The sequence below is a fragment of the Pinus tabuliformis genome, chromosome 9 (genome assembly GCF_031772625.1).
Source record: "Pinus tabuliformis cultivar Carrire ecotype Pingquan chromosome 9, CPIR1, whole genome shotgun sequence".
Taxonomy (NCBI): domain Eukaryota; kingdom Viridiplantae; phylum Streptophyta; class Pinopsida; order Pinales; family Pinaceae; genus Pinus; species Pinus tabuliformis.
In genome coordinates, this window is record NC_142307.1 from 1,431,621,543 (window position 1) to 1,431,641,175 (window position 19,633).

At 37.0% G+C, this 19,633-nt stretch overlaps 1 pseudogene; it reads right to left on the bottom strand.

Annotated features, from left to right (window-relative positions):
• Positions 1-9,523: 9,523 nt before the first annotated feature.
• LOC149153932 (putative purine permease 11 pseudogene) lies at positions 9,524-11,711 on the bottom strand (annotated as a pseudogene).
• Positions 11,712-19,633: the final 7,922 nt, after the last annotated feature.

Consider the following 19,633-nt stretch of genomic DNA (forward strand, 5'->3'; position numbering starts at 1 on the left):
ACAGTCATCACGCAGTTTACCCAAGGGTGTAGAATCCCAATCGTACCTAATATAGCTTTCCTTACATAGCACTCCTTCATTCGCCAGATGATCAACTAACATATTGGCTTTTCTTCGCACATGAACAAAGCTGACAGTTCTCAGGGTTCGCAAGTGGGAATGAATACGCTGAAAGACCTGTGATAGCCTCCAATGTTTCAACACTTTTCCAAGTGCCGTTCCATTACACATTTTCTTGGCCACATTAATGACCAATTTAGAGTCAGCTTCAATGATGGCGTTGTGTAAATTTTACTCGATAAGGATTTCAAAGCATTGCTCTAAGGCCATGAGCTCCGCCATGTTATTAGTGGCATTCCCCAAATGACTGTGAAATATATCCTTTATGCGCCCCTGCTCATCTCTTATGACACCGCCAAATCTTGCCATCCTTGGGTTTCCCTTAAAGGCTTCGTCTATATTGATTTTCAAAAAACCATGAGGAGGAGGCTGCCATATATCTTTACTAGCAGTTGTTTTGCTCACACCCTTGTCAGTGCCCTAGGGAACCAGAGAATGGAGACCCAACTGCAGTAGTATGCGAGCATCCTGGGGTGAAGGAGGGTTCTCAGGAAGTTTCCACATAAGGGCTCCAACTGTATCTTTGAGCTGTCGTAATATTTGGGCAATGATGTTCTGGGTCGAGCCTGTTTTGTTCTTGAAAATCCTATCGTTACATTCTTTCCAGACATCCCAGATAATAAAGTCCAGAATCGGATTCCAAGATTTATTGATGATTTCATTGCCTGAGAAGTCTTTCCTCCAATTCTTCAAAGTGTTGGTGATGCTGAGTCTGTCCCTATCTGTTTGCCTAAAGACTGAGGCTGCCCAATCCCACAAGGTAGAGGTGAATGGGCAGAGGTTGAGTAAGTGTTCCATTGTCTCCTCCTGTAAGCCACATAGATGGCATTTGGATGGGCCAACAAATCCCCTTTTCAGAAGATTCTCCCATGTGAGAATTTTCTTTTGTTGAACCAACCACATAAACAACTTGATTTTCATCCATTGCGAGTTCTGCCAAAGGTCCTTCCAAACCTGATTAGGGTTTTGATAATCAAAACCTAGGGCCATTCGTTTAGCTTCTTTGAGGTTAAAGGTGCCTTCGGTGTTTCTTCCCCATCTCAGTTGGTCAGACGAGGATGACACCAAAATCTTCCTCTGTTCCAAGTCAAGAGCAAGAGAATCTGCCTGGGCCTTCAAAGGACTCTCTTCACTATAACCAAGATCCTTCCACATTCTCCATTTACCATTGTCCCTTACCTAATCCCAGAAGTCACTTACCATAAGTAAACCTTTGTTGTCAGTGTCATTCTTGAGAGCGGTTAGTTCTTCTCTAAACAAATTTGGTTCCTGTTGCCAGTTATCCTCCCAAAACTGTGCAAGGTTCCCAGCTCGGATCTCCCAGAAACTATGCTGCTGGACAATGGCTCTATTCTCCCAAGCAAGGTTCCAAATGTGGGAGCCCTTGATGACCCCTAACATTCGGACATGATCCCTCTCTTACCAATTATTTTCATATTTCTGTTTCCAAAGCTTGGTCTAAGGGGTTGCCGATTCCTTGAGCCACCTCCACCAAAGTTTGGCTCCCGAAACTTTGCTGAGGGTTTCAGGGTCATGAAGCCCCAAACCTCCATGGGCCTTAAGTTTTCCTTGTCCCAAGCTACCAAATCCCACTTCTTTTTCTCTTCCCCTTTGCCCCAAAGAAAATCTCATTGAATACTCTTGATTTGTTGCATAACTCCTTTAGGAGCAGGAAGAGCTGAACACATGAAAACGGGTATAGCCTGTAGGAAAGCCTTTGTAAGCACAAGACACCCTGCCAAATTCAAAGACCTGTAGGTCCATTTCCTGACTTTGTCCTAAAGTTTATTAGTTACCGGTTCCCACACTCCCTTGCTCAGAGGTTTGTCCATAAGAGGCATTCCAAGGTACTTGGAAGGTAATTGATCCCTTTGAAACCCGAGAATTTTGGTGATGTTCCTCTGAATAGCAATGTCAGTGTTAAAAAATACAACCTTTGATTTGTCAAGGCTTACCTTTGTACTAGCGGCCAAAGCAAAGTTGTTCAGGATTCATTTGAAAGCTCTGGCTTCCTTGACTGTGGGAATGCCCTGCAGCATTGTGTCATCCAAAAATTGTTGATGAGTAGAAGCAGCACCATCCAGGGTAAGTTTCAGACCCTGGATTCTTCCTTCAACATTTTCCATTTTGATCGCTCTTCCTAGCCCTTCCATCATGAGAACAAAGAGGAAGGGGGAGAGCGGATCCCCTTGTCTGAGACCCCTAGAAGGCATAAAGGTTCTAGAGGGAGAGCCGTTAAGCAGAATGGAGAAGCTAGCCATGGATACAAGGGCCATAACCCATCTTATCTAGTTGTGGTCGAAGCCATAAGCTCTTAGCACTGCCCTGATGTAAGACCAACTTAGCTTATCATAAGCTTTCGCTAGGTCAAGCTGCATGATCATACTAACTTTCTTATTGCTCTTAAGAGAGTGTACCACCTTGTGAGCTTGTATGATGTTGTTGAGAATCTGTCTTCCTTCCACAAATCCAGTTTGCTCCTCTGAGACGAGAGCAGGAAGAAGGGGCTTGAGTCTGTTAGCGATCACTTTGGAAATAATTTTGTACACCACATTACATAAGGCTATGGGTCTGAATCTGTTTGGTGTCATAGCTTTTTCCTGCTTTGGAATCAAAGCTATGAAAGAGGCATTAAGAGCCTTCAAAACAGTTTTAGATCTTCTAGAGTCCTCCACAACATCAAGGATATCTTGTTTGACTATTTTCCAACAATCTTTGAAGAAGTCCACATTGAAACCATTAGGGATAGGAGCTTTCCCATTTTGCATCTCATTGATAACTTCACTGACCTCCTCTTTAGACACTGGCTTGTTAATATTGTGGTTATCTTCCCTGGTTACAAGCTTAGGAATGAACTTTGTGAATTTGTTAATGAACCGAGATCTGTCGACGAGAGGCTCCTCTGCTATGCTAAGGAAGTGTTGAACTAGGACATATTCCATTTCTTTGTGAGAGACGAGCTCTTTCCCTTGAGAATCTTTAAGTTTTGAAATTCTGTTATGTGATTTGTGATCCAAGGTTGATCTATGAAAAAGCTTCATGTTTCTTTCTCCTTCTCTAATCCACTGCACCCTCGATTTCTGTCTCCAGAAAATATCCTCTTGCATGCACTGATCTTCCCATTCGTTTTGAAGAGAGTCAGCCTGAATTTTTCGTTCCCCGGTAAAACCTTCTGTGATGTTGATCTGATTAATCCCCTAGAGTTTCTGCTCAAATTCTCTTTCGGCTTTAAAAATATTACCAAACTCTTTTTTGTTCCAATCTTTAAGCTTAGATTTGATGTGTTTAAGTCTCTGCTGTAACATGAACATTTTAGTGCCTTGAATAGGCATATCTTCCATCCACCATTTGTCAATATTTCCGGTGAAGTCAGGGTGAGAGAGCTAGACATTTTCAAACCTAAAAGGTCTGTTCCTTGGTGTACCCATAAAAGTAGCTTCAAGATGGACATGCCGGTGGTCTGAGCCTCCGAAGGGAAGGATTAAAGTTGACATATCAAGGCCTGTGAGAAGGAGGTCCTCTGAGATTATGAATCTGTTTAGTTTAGAGGTGACTTGAGAAGCCCCTCCCCTCTTATTGTTCCAAGTAAAAGTGCCATTTACTGTTTAAATGTACACTAACCCCATGTTATTCATGAAGTTCTGGAAGGCAATGGAGTCTTTGCCTAGTTTTCTGGTACCTCCTTTTTCTCTGTAAGAAATCTGATCATATTGAAATCCCCTGCCAGAATCCATGGCATATCAGGATGTCTCTCTCTCAGCTCCTCAAGGGAGGTGAGAAGCTTAAGTTTGTCTTCTAGTATTTGAGGACCATAGATGTTAGTGATCATGTAGATCTCCTTATCACCCAAAGGTTGAATCACCAGCGATAGATAGTTCCTAGAAGCTTCAGCATCCAGGATTCCAAGTTTCTGAGGATCCCATAGCATAAGAATCCCACCCGCCGAGTTGTCTGCTTTAACCTCTAGATACTCATACTTGATTAACCATTTTCTGTGTATCTCTCTGATCTTGTCCATCAAACATTTTGTTTCTTGAATAAAAACCATATCTGGTTTTTCTTCTTTTATTCTACTGCTAAGATTTCTTTGTTTCCTTTTACTTCCTAGACCCCTAATGTTCCAGGTTGTAAGCTTCATTAAGAAAGGTTTGTAAAGGAGTAACTGGTAAGATCCCTCATCTTACCTGAGTTAATCATAAGTTTCCCACATTCGGTCAGCAACTCATTCTGTTTTTTTCTTCCTCTTTTCCTACCTGGGTTCTTGGAAGAATGCATCGGTGTATCCTCCATCGTTTTCACCCCTCTATTCTCCTGGCTATCATGGTTTATTTTGACTCCAGAACCCTTCAATTGTGATCTCCAGAGGAAGAGTTGTTGAATCCTGTCAAACTCATATTTTGGCAAAGAGTCTACCCCTTTGGTGATTCCCTGCTCCAGAAAGTTTTCTAGGTCTAAATTCTCCCTCTCTAGAATCTCCTACAGTTCATGGTCTTCCGTTCCAGCCGCACTTGGGGTCATCTCATGGTCCGTACTGAGCTCCATAATGCTCGGCATATCATCCTTTTGTTTGTTGTTCTCTGGTATATCCTCCATATTAGCATCCCTTTCCTTCTCAGTGGGAATATTCTCCAATTCCTGGTTTGTCCCATTGTTTCCAACTTATTCTTCTAAGATCTTGAAACTATTGTGGCTCGGTTGTCCGTCTTCATTAATTTTCTTTTGGTACCACTTTCCTCCTTTCCCTTTACCCCCAACCTTAGTAAAACCCTTGGGATCTTTGCCTGTAGTGTCTTTCGTATTGCTCTCCAGCTTGTTCAATGGGTAGTCCCTGTATAGGTGCCCGTGTTCATGGCACTTACGACACCTAAATGGGACGTGTTCATAGTCCACTGCCTGCACCCATTCCTCATCATACACTTCTAAAATGATTGCATCCGGAAGTGCCCCAGATAAGTCCATTTCCACACATATCCGGGCAAAGGAAGTGTATTTGCCTCTTAGAGTAGCATCTGAGATCTTTATAAAATGCCCTAGCTTGTTGCCGATAGCCTTTAGAGACTCTGACAACCAATAATCTAAAGGAAGGGAGTAGAGTCTTATCCATATCGGTACTGATGTGAAAGTTTCTCATTCTGGGACAAAGTTCATCACCCATGGTCGCATGTAAAGGCCTACAAAAGTGTAAAAATAGGGTCCTCCCTCGAACACTCTGTCTTTATCCTCTAAGCTTGTGAACAACATCGTGAAAAAGCCATTGGACCCAAGGTGAAGGTTTATTTCCCCCTTTGCTTTCCAATGGTTCCTTATCCATGCTTGCAAAGCCTTCTCCGTCGGCCAAATCCCCATAAATTTGTAGATAATCGCATATTCCTCCATGTGATCTCTGTGCACTTGTAGGGCTGGGTCACTTAAAGCGCCTCGAGGAATAGTGGTCGACTTGGGTTTACAGACCCCTGTTGTACTCATAGGAGCAACTTTCTGACTGCTATCCTCTGTTGTCTTCTCCTTACTAGCTTCCTCATGATTCTCTTCCTATCCATGAGGTCTGATATTTTCCGATTTTTCTGTTTTCGTAACCTCTATTGCCACCTCCATTGGTTTCTTGAAGTGATGCGATCCAGCTCCCTTGCTTCTGTCCGCAACCACTTGACTGTAGGAGGGATCTGAACTCCCTCCTCCGCGCCCCGCCATGGTGACCAGCGATAAAACCCTAACGCAAAACCCTAGTTCAGATTGCAGAGCCCCTGGAAAGCCTCTATATCTCTAACAAGATTCATTTCAAAATCATATTATAAAATAAATGATTCAAATTTCATATTTCAGATTATTAGTTTGTTATATAATTTAAAATACTTATATTTTTATCTTTTCAAATATTATCTTAATATAATTTTATTTTACAGGAAAAAATATTTTAAAGTCTTATAATAAATCAAATTCATTAATTTCAATTTTAAAATTATCTAACAAAACAAACTCATTAATCATAAAACCCACGACATTATGTTATGCCAAACATTAATCTCAATTTTAAAATCATATGATAAAACAAATTCATTAATGTTGAAATCCCAACATTATGTTACTCCCAACTTTTATTAATATAATTTTATAATGGTTCATTTTCAAATAATATAATATAACAATATCAAATTTATTAATACTCATATCTATTTATTAATTTTCAAATCCTACACCATTGTCTTAATCTCAATTTTTAATTTTACAATAATTCATTTTCAAAATCATATGAATAAAACAAATTTATTAATATTCAAATACCAAATCCTGAAAATTATAAATAATTTCAAAATCATATAAAATTTTATATTTAAAAAAAATAATTTAAATATAGAAAAAACCATATTTTATTGTAATTTTTTATTATTTTAATTCAATATTTTAAATATAAAATATTTTCATGAAATTAAACGTAGAAAATATATTTAATTATTAATTCTAATAAATAATATATAGACCATAAATGAAAAATAATAAAATAATATTTATTTTATTACATATTTATGTACATACTTACAATCCACCAAATCCACCTCATTTGTAATTAGATTGATAATTACATATGGGGCTATTGATATCTAATTTTCCATATAAATGCAGATACATTTATCAAGTTTGTAAGTGTGTTTGTATTAAATTTTGTAAAAAAAATGAGATTCTTTTTTAAATTTGGACACTTTGACCAAATCAAGATGTCAAAGGTTTGTCAAACTTCCATCAAAGGTTTGTCAACCTTCCATCAAAGGTTTGTTAACCTTCCAAAAACGTGTATGTAAATCCAGGCAACATGGAGATGTACTGAACCGCTAATGATTGATTAAATTTTTTCCATCCATATGTTCAAGAGAAGTCTTCCTACTTAGTTTCATAATTTTTTCATCTATATGTTCAAGAGAAGTCTTTTTACCCATACATTGTCTAATCATCTTGGATTACTCTTATTCATTGTGTTTCCCGTTTCGTGTCGACGATGAATATTCATTATGACCTTCCTTCACATTAAATTTTTTTTTTTTTTTTTCAAAAAAAAAAAAAAAAAAAAAACACTTTCAGATTAATTTCTTTTCTCAGAAGAAAAAACAATTTTTAATATAAAATAAAAAAAAAATTACATTTTCATAATTTTATATATTTTTTGGAATTCATCTATCCATTGCAACATCATCGACATGCACTAAGCCACCAATAATTGATTATATTTTTTTAGAGGACAAAAACACTTTTATTTTTATTTTTATAATGATCAAAGAAAAAATACATTTTTGCAAATTCAAATTCCGTTAGAATTCATCTAGCTATCCCAATTACATATAAACAACTATTTTCAAGATTTTTTTATATCTATTGCTCTTAATTTATGCAGCCCTGTGTTGTGGAAATCCTTGTTATAATCTTAAAGTCTTTGGTCAATCTTTTTGTGCTTTTCACTATTCTTCCAAAAACAAAATTGAATCACCATGATTTCAACCCTGCTGTCAATGCACTGAGAGTGGGAAGCGGAATCACTTTGCGGAAAACTCTACACCACTAAGAAATTACTTTACGAAAAACTCTCACTTTCCGTATATATGTAGTATATATGCACATATATACGGAAGTTGTGCATATATACCAAATTTGTGCATATATGGAAGTCATCTTCTGTATATGCACATATATATGGAAGTTGCACTTGTATGTACATATATATGAAAGTTTCACATATATGGAAGACATCTTTCATATATGCACATATATACGAAAGTTACACATATACAAAAGTCACCTTCTAAATATGCACATATATACAAAAGTCATCTTCCGTATATGAACATATATACAAAAATGGTTTTTGTATATGCACATGTATACGAAATATCTCTTCTATATATGAACATATATATAGAAGTTGCTCATATATGTGCATATATATGGATGATGACTTATGTATATGTTTGTTGCGCATATATGGAAGCCATCTTTTGTATATGCACATATATATGAAATTTGTGCATATATACAAAAGTTGCACATATATGGAAACCATCTTCCATATATGCACATATATATGGAAGTTGCACAAATACAAAAGCTATCTTCCGTATATCCTTTTTATTGAATTCTTGCAACCACCTTGGACTTGCTGACACTATGGGATGTGAGACCTTATACCTCCTTTAAAGAGTAGTGACATTGAATGATCCAATTATGTGATAGCTCTTTGATTGCAATGATTGATTTGGTTATATCTGATTCTCAATTAAGGAATTTAGCATGTCTTTGCTTTGAAACAATTCCTCCCCCGCTCTCACCTTGTGGAGGTGAGATACCTTGACATTGCAATCCCTACATGTTTCTCCTAGTTTCACTAATTACTATAAGACAAGGTTGTACCGTCATGATCGACATTGTTACCCAATGCATTATTTTGTGAAAAAAGTTCAAGTTTGGATTATGAAAAAAAAAAATGCTAAATGAGTCAATGTTCTTTGCATCAACTTTAGATATACATTCAAAAGTTTCATATATATATATATATATATATATATATATATATATATATATATATATATATATATATATATCTATAAGTGCATAGCATTAACAATTTCACTCATGTATTTTTGTAAACAATTTTGGACATATGTTGCACAATATTAGTATGCATTGGGTGTCATTTCCCTACAAATCAACAACAAGAGTTCATTGACGATCTTAAAAAAATTCACGTTTTTAAAATTATTGTTGGAAAATTCACCGTATATGTAGATATATACAAAAGTTTCACTTATAAGGATCTAATCACTCAGGCTTAGGAATTCGTAGTGTGTAATACACTTGGCCAAAGGTTGAAGGTTGATCATTGATTACACAAGTTGCGAGGACAAACAAAACTCCAAAATTTACTAAGTGTAAGATCAGTGGAATAAAGAAGAGAGCAAAAAATGCATAACAAGTCTTGAACCTGATCTCACACACATATGAAGTCAGGAAAGAGCTAATCAGCCATCCCCAAGGTATTTAATGCCCGGGGATATGCACGCCGGTTAACGTGATAACACGCGAAAGCCAAGTTTCGGCATTAACTAATATTTTGGCTTTCGCGTGTTATCGGCTAAGCTGCGTGTATATCCCTGAACATTAAATACCCTGGGGATGGCTGGTTAGCTCTTTCCGTACACATATGAAAATAAGATGCATAGTAACCAATACCAACATATATACAATGAAATGACAATAAGGCGACACTTATCTCCAATTGCGACAGTTAGGATGTAAACCTTTACGACACAAGTGTCAATTACGATAAAAAATGCACTATGCTATGGGAGAGTGTCCAAAACATATTCTTATGATAGATAACATCAACTAGAGAAATAAATTACATTTTCTAGAGAAACCTCTAACCAGAAGCGGCATCCTTGGAAGCTTGGTATCCACCAAAAACATAGGAAATAAATCCCCAGACCCCCAAGAGCATGGCTACTATCTTCACCGCGTCCAGTTTTTCTTCTAACAAAAGCGCGGCAAGAATGGGAACAACGGGCAGCGTCACGGCACTCACCGCATTAGAAAACAATGAAGAAACCAAGAAAATGAGGCCAAACATCCCCATGGAAAATGTTTGCGCTGCTATAGCACACCACACCAGAGTCATGCAGTACGCCATTTTCCCTAACCTGAAACGCTGGGACTCGGACGCCAGGTATCGGAAATCTCCGCTGCTCAACAGCCCCACTGTACAAATCAACGCTGCAACCATGTAAACTAGCGCCTGCGATATGAGAACCATAGTTACCAAGTTCGTCCGTATCGGCGAAAAAAATACGTTAATTCGCCAGTTCGGTTCGGTACGGCGATTAGTTCGGAGAATTCTAATTCGGTACGGTGCTAATTTTTGTCAAGGTCACTGCTCCAGTTCGCTTTCTCTCTTGCTTTCTCCCTTAACGTGTTCTGCACCCCAGCACGAATACGGAATAATGTGCTTCGTTACTCTCCTGCTTCCTCCTTTAACGTGTTCATACGCAATGGGCTTCGTTACACCAAACAATGTCCTGTGTTTCGCTACACCGAACAATGGCCGAACAATGGCCATACGGAAGGTATACAATAAATAGATCTGCAGTTTGACATATAAAAATTTACATGGTTGAGTAAATACATAACAATTTTTCAAACTAAGAGATTTTCAAACATTGTTTAAATATATTTTATAAATTTAGAAAATGGTGGGTAGGTATATAAATTTAAAAGTATTAACAAGTTTGGAAATTGGAAATTGGAACTAGACAATTTTGGTGAAGATTTTAAATAATGTAGAAAGGCAAAATTAATGCTAAGATCAATTACTTTTTATAAATTGTCTTAGAAGAATTAGTCAATTGGTATTTTCTGTATTGCCTCTGTAATCACATAATGAATTAAGCAAGTTGCTATTTCTTAGTAGAAAAAATTGACAATTTTTATAGAAAAAAATAAAATCAGTGATTTCTATATTACCAAATTGATAATTCTTATTGGAAAAAAATAAAAATAAAAAATATAATTTTTATAGAAAAAAATAAAAAAATAGTAATTTCTAAATTAGAAAATTTCATGAAATGTCAAATTGCAATTAAGAAAAAAAGATAATTCTTACCTTACAAGAAATTATAAAATAACAAATTGATTGCAAATCAATAACTCTTATATAAAACATAAAAAACAGTAACTTCTATTTTGAAAAAAAATCAACTTATACAACTTCTGTATTTTCATTAAAATTTTGAATATAATGATTATTTATTTAAATTTATAAATATATATATATATAAGAGTTTGTAAAATGTATAGTGTGGAATTTTTTCCGTATTGAATTTTATAGAGTCGAATTTTTTCCGTATCGTATCGAATTCGAATTCGAATCCGAATTCGAATTTGGTAACTATGATGAGAACCACGCTAAAATTTTCCCTCCCTGCCACCTTTTGGAACACGAGCTGCAACAAGGTGAGAAGCAGTCCATAGCTGGCAGAGGCAAGAAGAGTGCACACAAATCCCATAATGAATTCATCTCTGCTTACTCCCCCTGGTCTTTCGTTCTTGGATTGGATTCCCAGAAGAACAGCGCTGAAGGTAAGCAACACAATCGAATTAAAAACACAGGGGCTTATCCTGTGCTTCAGTAAAATGAAAGAGAACAGGGCATTGAAAGCCAGCACTGTGGCGCAGAGAAGAGAAAACGTGGAGACGGGAAGAAAGGAAATTCCGAAGGAGTAAAGCATGGCGATTCCAGCTGATATTGCACCCAGAACTCCACAGGCCACAACATATCTGGTGCTAATAAATGTCTGCAACGATGATTTTCTCTGGGGATTCAGCAATATTGGCAGAAGAAGCACCGGCCATCCAATGGACAGCAACAACGACCTGAGCCAACGGCTATGTCCGCCCTCTGTGAAGTAAAACCTGCTCAAAAGAGCCTAAGCAGACTGCCCCACCACAAGAGCTATAACGCTTATGCCCATCAGCAACCAGTGCCTCTTCCCCTTTCTAACACCATTGATATTCATGCCCTCTCTTATTCCTTCCTCTTCACCTGAATCTTCCATCCTAGAAGCGAAAATCCCCTCTTGAGAGGCAATTACAGCCAGAGATGAGTGGCAATACATTTAAATTGTAATGATTTTATAGTTTGTTTTTACTCAAATTAATGGCGTAGCCACTGAACCGAATTTTCCGCTGAAAAGGGGTGATAGACAATTACAGCAGAGAAAATTGCCAATAATTTAAATGGTAATGATTTCATAATTTATTTTTATTGGAACTGAATTTGGTGCTACAAAGGTTGATAGGCTGCCTGAAAGGTTGATAGGCAATTTCAGCTCGAATAAGTGCCTATATATTTGAATGGTAATGATTTATTAATTTGAATAATGCTAATATTAGTATTAGGATGGCAATTTCAGTCCGAATAAGTGTTTATATATTTAAATGGTAATGATTTTATAATTTGAATAATGTTAATGTTAACGTTAATGTTAATACTAATATTAATAATATTATTATTATTAATAATATTAGTATTAGGATGTTAAAGTCTTAATGCAATTATAATAAATAAGACTATTATTTTTTAATATCAACGATGACATTAATATTATAGTACTGTATTAATATATATATTTTTTTATGTTATATTATATTTTGATATCATTATATTAATATTCTAAAAATACAAGTTTTTCCTATTTTGATTTAACATTAATATTAATTTAATTTAATTTTATCATTATTATAATTATAAAATAGTTAATAAAAATTTAACTTAATGTTAATAAATATAAGAAATATAATATAAATGTTAGTATAAATATTAATATGAACATTAACATTAATATTTTTTATTTTATTTATATTAAGTTGATTTTTCAATTTAATTATTATTATTATTATTATGTTAATGTGAAATCTATTTATTTATTTATTTTTTTTCCTTGGAAAAAAGTCGTAATTTCTATTAATATATAAGAAATTACATTTTGTAGATGCTAGTGCATATGCATATGGATGCATAGTTGCTTATCTGAGTTAAAAAATAGACAAAAAAGTTCAGTTGTATCTCCATGCAGGGAGTCTTGATGACAGTTTCACTGTTCCTGTGCCTGTTCTCTTATAGAGGGAAATTTAATCAAAAATTTGAATTCCATCTCTTCTCAGAGAGGGAATCTGAGTAACAAAAACGGTACTATATGTCGAGAGTAGTTCATGTAGTGTAAAGGATATAAATAACATAATATATACAAGTTAAAACAAAAATTGTAGGGCTTATAGCCCATTTTCCCTGTGTTCCACAAATGGTCTGTGATAGTGTTGGTGAAAGGTCCCATCAGTCTCTTCCTGTATCAGCCAGTGATCACTTTGTCTAAACGCTGCCTCTTTGGAAAGGTAGTCTGCCCTCGAATTTTGCTCCCTGTAAATGTGGCGACAGGCAAAAGAGTCAAAAGTAGATATCAGTCTGTGAGCCTCTTCTAATATATGCCTCAATGAAAATGCATTGCAGTGAGATGCTTTATTTAACCAGTTGCAAACGATTTTGGAATCACCAAACAGCTGTAGATGTCTGCAATGCTTTTCTAATGCAAAATGTATGAGATGTTTTGTAGTGCAAAGTTCAACATAATTGTTAGTTCCCCTGCCTAATCTCATTTGAATCTTGAAACAATGAGCTTCATTTAGATAGAGTATGGCACCACCACCACATCCCGCCTCCTGTGCAGAACCATCAAAATATGCCCACGGTTTTGTTTTGTCTATGATTTTTGGCTTAATAATACGGGGAGGGGTATTGGAGTCCTCCTTGGGAAGAAGATCGTAATCTGCAATAGTATTGATCATGATAGCAGGCCAATGGGGTATCTTGTGGTTAAATATAGATTGATTTCTTGCAATCCATAATGACCAGCAAATAAGGAGAGGCATGTTCCTGGATTTTCCATTTTGATTTTCACACCAGGTGCTCCAGGCGTCCTTAATGTTGTGGCCATGCCAGTTTTTTAAGCTTGGATAGTGAGCAATAATGGAGTTCCAATGCTCCTTGGAGATGGGGCAGTTAAGGAAGAGATGTTCAGTACTCTCTTCATCATTACGACACAATTGACACCAGAAAGGGCCATGGAAATATCTTTTCATCAAATTTAGACTCGTTGGTATCTTGTCGAACAAAATGTTCCACATAAGTAAGCGGGTTCGTGGGGCAGCTTTGAGCTTCCAGAGAAATTTCCAAGTCGGGTTGATGTCCTGGGGTTTGTAAGGTTCCATCAATCTAATATAACCCTCCTTAGGAGAGTATGATCCGTGTTTGGCAAAAGCCCATATAATCTCATTCGGGCCTTCAGTAAGCCGAATGTGAGCCTGGGTGAGAGCTTCCGTGTAGTCATGCCAATCTTGCTGCCATTGTATAGGAATGTCCAAGTCGAGAGTCGTTTTCCAAGCCTGCTGTAGAAAGGAAGAATTGTTGTTATCACCGATGTGCCTGATGTGTGTGATATCCCTGCTGTGTAAGTGCCCTAACAATTCTGCAGGCAGCCTGTGAGCATTGCCAAAACCAATCCATGGGTCCGTGCCAATACGGACAACATTTCCATCCTTTATTCTCCACGTAATGCCCTCCCGGGTGAGTGGAATAACATTTATAACTGCCTTCCATATATTGGATATATTGTTGTTTATTCTGTTGGAAATAATACTAAGAGGGGGGGGGGGGGGGGGGGTGAATCAATATTATCAAAGCAATAAAACTTTTCATTTCCATATTCAGATTCATATACGCTACTTCAGTTAAGGCAAACCGCGTGTATACGCAACTGTGATTAACGCAACCAGCGTATATCCAGTAAACTTATGATTTAGTTAGTTGATCCTTAATGAGTGCATCAGAACATTATTAACCATATGAACAGTAAATAGAAGCAGTAAAACAGAACAGATCATCACACACAAGAAGCAAACATGAACACCATGATATAAGGTGGAAACCCAATGTGGGTGAAAACCACCTGCTGCAAGTCGTCTCAATCTTCTTTTTAATAAGAAACTTCTTTTACAATAGTTCTGTACTGGTGCACTCTTATACCAGTACGCAGGCTTCTACCTGTAGAAGGCTACAACCTTCTCTCGTTCTCCAGACTCTCCTGGAAGGGAGCTACAACCCCCTCAGCTCTTGTACTAGCCAATCCATTTACGAGTACGTAGGTGCCAACCTACTGAAATGCTCCAACCTTTACTCGTTTTCCAGCTGCTACTGTAAGGGAGCTACCACCCCCTTAGCTCTTGTACTAGCTGATGTACTAGTATGTAGGTGCTGACCTACTGAAGGCTACAACCTTCTCTTTCATCCTCCAGGTACCACGTTTCATACATTTTCAGACTGGATACTCCTGAAGCACAACACCATAATCTGAAGGCCACATTTCATCCAATTTTCATACTGGACCCATCATATAATTGAAGCACAAAATCAGTCAATACTAGCATCATCAAGCTCTGAATCACTGAAACACTGAAACCCTGTCAACAGCACAATCACCAGAACACAGAACAAATAACAGAATTCTGCAACAATAACCAGATCCAACTGCAACTTCAAATATCATATATCATAATGTATACGCTACTATGACAAACCAAAACCGCGTACATACGCGCTTTTACCAAAGCCAACCCGCATACAGCTCTACAAATATTTTCTGATAACTTTGCAGATGTTCCAGACATCAGTCATACCCATATCATAACATTTACAGAACATTACATGCGTCAGTATACAGATCTAGAATAAGCATGATCAAACCGTATAGAGATGATTCATTCCAAGCCATTAGATCCCGATCTATCCTTAGATCTTGTTCTCCATCAATCACAAAGCATCATGAACCCATAACCTGCATACTGGATCTCATCCTTCATCAGATATTCAAGAATTTTTCCATCTATCTTGCCTAATGATCTTCTCCTCCTTTTATAGTCTTAGGCCTTACACAATACCACGGTCCAAAACCATAACAAATCAATACCATGGACCCAATACTTGGGATCAACACTTTGGACGAGATACCATGGTCCAAAACCATAGGTTCAAATACCAAGGACTAAATACCATGGACGAAAAATAAGTTCTCCCACATGTATGCGCTTTTCCTTGCATTAAAGTGCGTGTATACGCATACGCGCATTTTGATCGATGATCCCGCATGTATACGCGCCTTTGTATATAGCGAACCTGCGTATATACTTTTCTTTCTTCATCTTTGTAGTCTGATCATCAATCTTTGCTACTGACATGCTGCACTATGATCTGTCATCTGAGTGAGTTGCCATCAAGTACAACACCTGCATCATAATGCCAACAATCTCCCCCTTTGGACTTGATGGCAAAGCTAACTTTCCATACTGAGAACTGTCATCTTAATGAATTGTCATCGTTCATTACATCTGAACTGATTCCTTTGAGTTGTCCTGCATCCCATGTATTCTGTCACATCTGATATTTCTTCTGTAGATTCTTCTAGTGAGTTTTTCTTCTATGAATGGGTTGCCATCAAGTACAACACATGCATCATAATGCCAACAATCTCCCCCTTTGGACTTGATGGTAACAACACCAAATCACTCTCCCCCTTTGACATCAAGGGCAAAGGGCGGACTAAGATATTCTCTTTCCTTGATAAACATTCCGCTGTCCATACTCCCCCTGAGTACCTGCTGAAATCTCTGAATGAGCTCCCCCTTTGTATATGCCAAGGTGTACCAATCTGTCCATGCTCCTTCTGAGTACATGCTGAATGCTCTGCTCTACTGAAGTGTGTTGTTCATGCTCCCCCTGACTGTAAGCAAGGTCTGCAAAAAGATGTTCTACAAGAAATAACATGACTCTATACATCATAAGGGACCTTCCTACCACCAAATACTCATACATACATCCATCTCCCAACCAAGTGGGAATATATCAATATTGACTTATCTACCCAAACAAGTGGGGATACACCAGATACCACTTGTTTATACATGACTGAAATATTACATCATCCTTCCCATGCATAGGGGGTACAAATTACAATATATGACCAAAAGGGATTCATCAAATGCCTATAACAGATAGAGACAAAATATTACATCATGAGACTTGATATGACCTTTACCTGACTTTTATAACAGAGACAAAACATAAGACTATGATAGTCATCAACAACTATCATACATAGTGTATGATCTGCTCCATAAGCATATGTCAATAGCATCTAGACCAGCAACCGAATCATTCACATTATATCATATGTGAAAAACACCATAGCCATCTCATCAACATCAAGATCTGCATGATCCAAGTATCATCATTTGGGAACATCTGCATCAATCAACATATGTAAGTCTCAACCTATCATCACATAGGTAAGAACTCATCATCATCATGTCTCCAACAATGCAACTTTGAGTAGTCATCCATGAATTAGCACTATGTATCTTGAGCTCAAGATCATTTGTCAAGACTTCTTGATATCATCAACAACAACAATCCTTATCCACATGAGTGCCAAGAACTATAGGAATCCTGCATCATAACTGTATTATATGATCTTTATGCATATGACGACAGAAGCATATGAGTGACTCATCATCAAGTAATGAGGATGTGTATTCAAGCTTTGTACTTCTCCTTATCCTTATGAAGATCACCATGTAAGCACCATATATGCATCATCAGAGAGTCAAGCACAAATCTGATATGAACATCAACTATGTAACCCCAAGAATCATACGAGATGGAAAACTCATAACCATATCATAGCAAGATATATCATTTAGCCATACAAGCATCATCACCAAGGACTACTAACCATAATGCCAACAATGCATTATTAAAAGTATATGCTCCCCCTGAACCTGTGCCATCTGTTCACTGTCAGGTCTGATCATGAAAATATCAATAACAAGTATCAAGGCATCATCATCATTAAATTAGGATCAAAACACTTTAAAACATCTTACAAGTATCAAGACATTTCCACACATCATCATCAGATTATAATCATTATCAAACAGAGCAAGTAATGGACTGAATCATATCAGGCCCTTTTCCTGAGCTTGTCCCATTGCTTTTCTCAAAATGACATATACGCGACTGTGCACTGTCTAATTCACGTATATATGTGACTTCCCTTTATGAAACTTGCGTATGAGATTTAGGATACTGAAGTTTTACACTTTCAGCTCCCTCTGAGTTGATTATGTCTGTACATTGTGCTGTGCCACATCTTTTTGACTATACTTCCTTCTTCTTCCATATCTTCAAGTGTGATGATGTTTTCTCCTTTTGGTATGGTGCCCATACTTTGTTCTTGCATTCTTTTGCTATATGTCTCAGCTTGTTACATGCATAACATCTTACATTTTTCATATTCCTCCTGTACCAATCAGCAGCTTTGTGACCAAACATATCGTAGGAAAAACAATATCCATTAAAGTACCTGCAATGTGATGATCTTTCTACATGACGGTCTTGAACCACTCTTCTTCTGCATCTGGCTGCAACATGTCCAAGATTATGACATACATAACATTCAACATTATTCATTGGAGGAGTAAAAGATTTTCTTTGAAGAATTTCTTTCCTTGGCTGTTGATGGGGTTGGCCTCTCATCTCCTTGTTGAGCATTTCAGATTTTGCATTAGATTCCCTTGTCTTACTTTGTGAACTAGATTCTTCCTCAACAGATTCATGAAAACCAAGACCAGCTTTGATAGCAGGAGACCTTTGACTACTAAGAATATCATCCAAGTTCTTAGTACTATCTTGAAATCGTAAGAGCTTATCTTTTTCTTCTAATTTATCTTTTAGAATATTTACTTCAACCTGATGTTGCTCTTCCTTTTCAAGATACTGCTTCTTCATGTTTTCTTCAACATTTCTTCCTTCTTCCAACTGATGTCTTAGATCAAGAACTTCATTTTCTTGCTTTTCATGAGCTTGGAGTAGTTCTTTATTCTGCTTCTTTGATTCTTCAAGATCTTCCTTTAGCGAGAGGATCGTAGCTTCAAGCCTTTTAGTAACTGGATCTATCTCTGAGTTTCTTGATTATTGTGATCCTTTCATTCACTTCATCCTGCAACTTTTGACATTGATCTTACTTTTCCTTGAACAACTTCCTTACCTTTTTACCTTCCTCTAGTTGAGCCTTTAGTTTGGTAGCTTCTTCTTTGAAGGCACATTCCCTTTTGTTCAATAGATCTTGTTGGTCTCTAATTTTTTCTGTAAGCCTTTTAAATACTGCCTCTATTCGACATCTTTCTTGCTCACCCATAAGAGAAAATTCAGTTGTTTCGCTATCACTTTCATCATCTTCAAATGAATAAATAGATGTATCACCAGAGGATAAAAAATTCATACTTGATAGATCTTTTGCTTGTTCATCTTCATTCTGAAGTGATTTTGAATCTGAAGTGATTCTTCCACATATTCCCCAATCGGTACTCCCACTGTCATAGTTCTTCTGAGATGTCTTCTTCTTCTTAGGTGTTTTCTTCTTAAGCTTCTTTCCCATTGCTCCACGGATCTCCTTCAAGCGATCAAGCTTCTACCAAAGGACTTGCTCTGATTCCAATTGTTGGAAATAATACTGAGAGGGGGGGGGGGGGGTGAATCAGTATTATCAAATCAATAAAACTTTTCATTTCCATATTCAGATTCATATACGCTATTTCAGTTAAGGCAAACCGCGTGTATACGCAACTGTGATTAATGCAACCAGCGTATATCCAGTAAACTTATGATTTAGTTAGTTGATCCTTAATGAGTGCATCAGAACATTATTAACCATATGAACAGTAAACAAAAGCAATAAAACAGAACAGATCATCACACACAAGAAGCACACATGAACACCATGATATAAGGTGGAAACCCAATGTGGATGAAAACCACCTGCTGCAAGTCGTCTCAATCTTCTTTTTAATAAGAAACTTCTTTTACAATAGT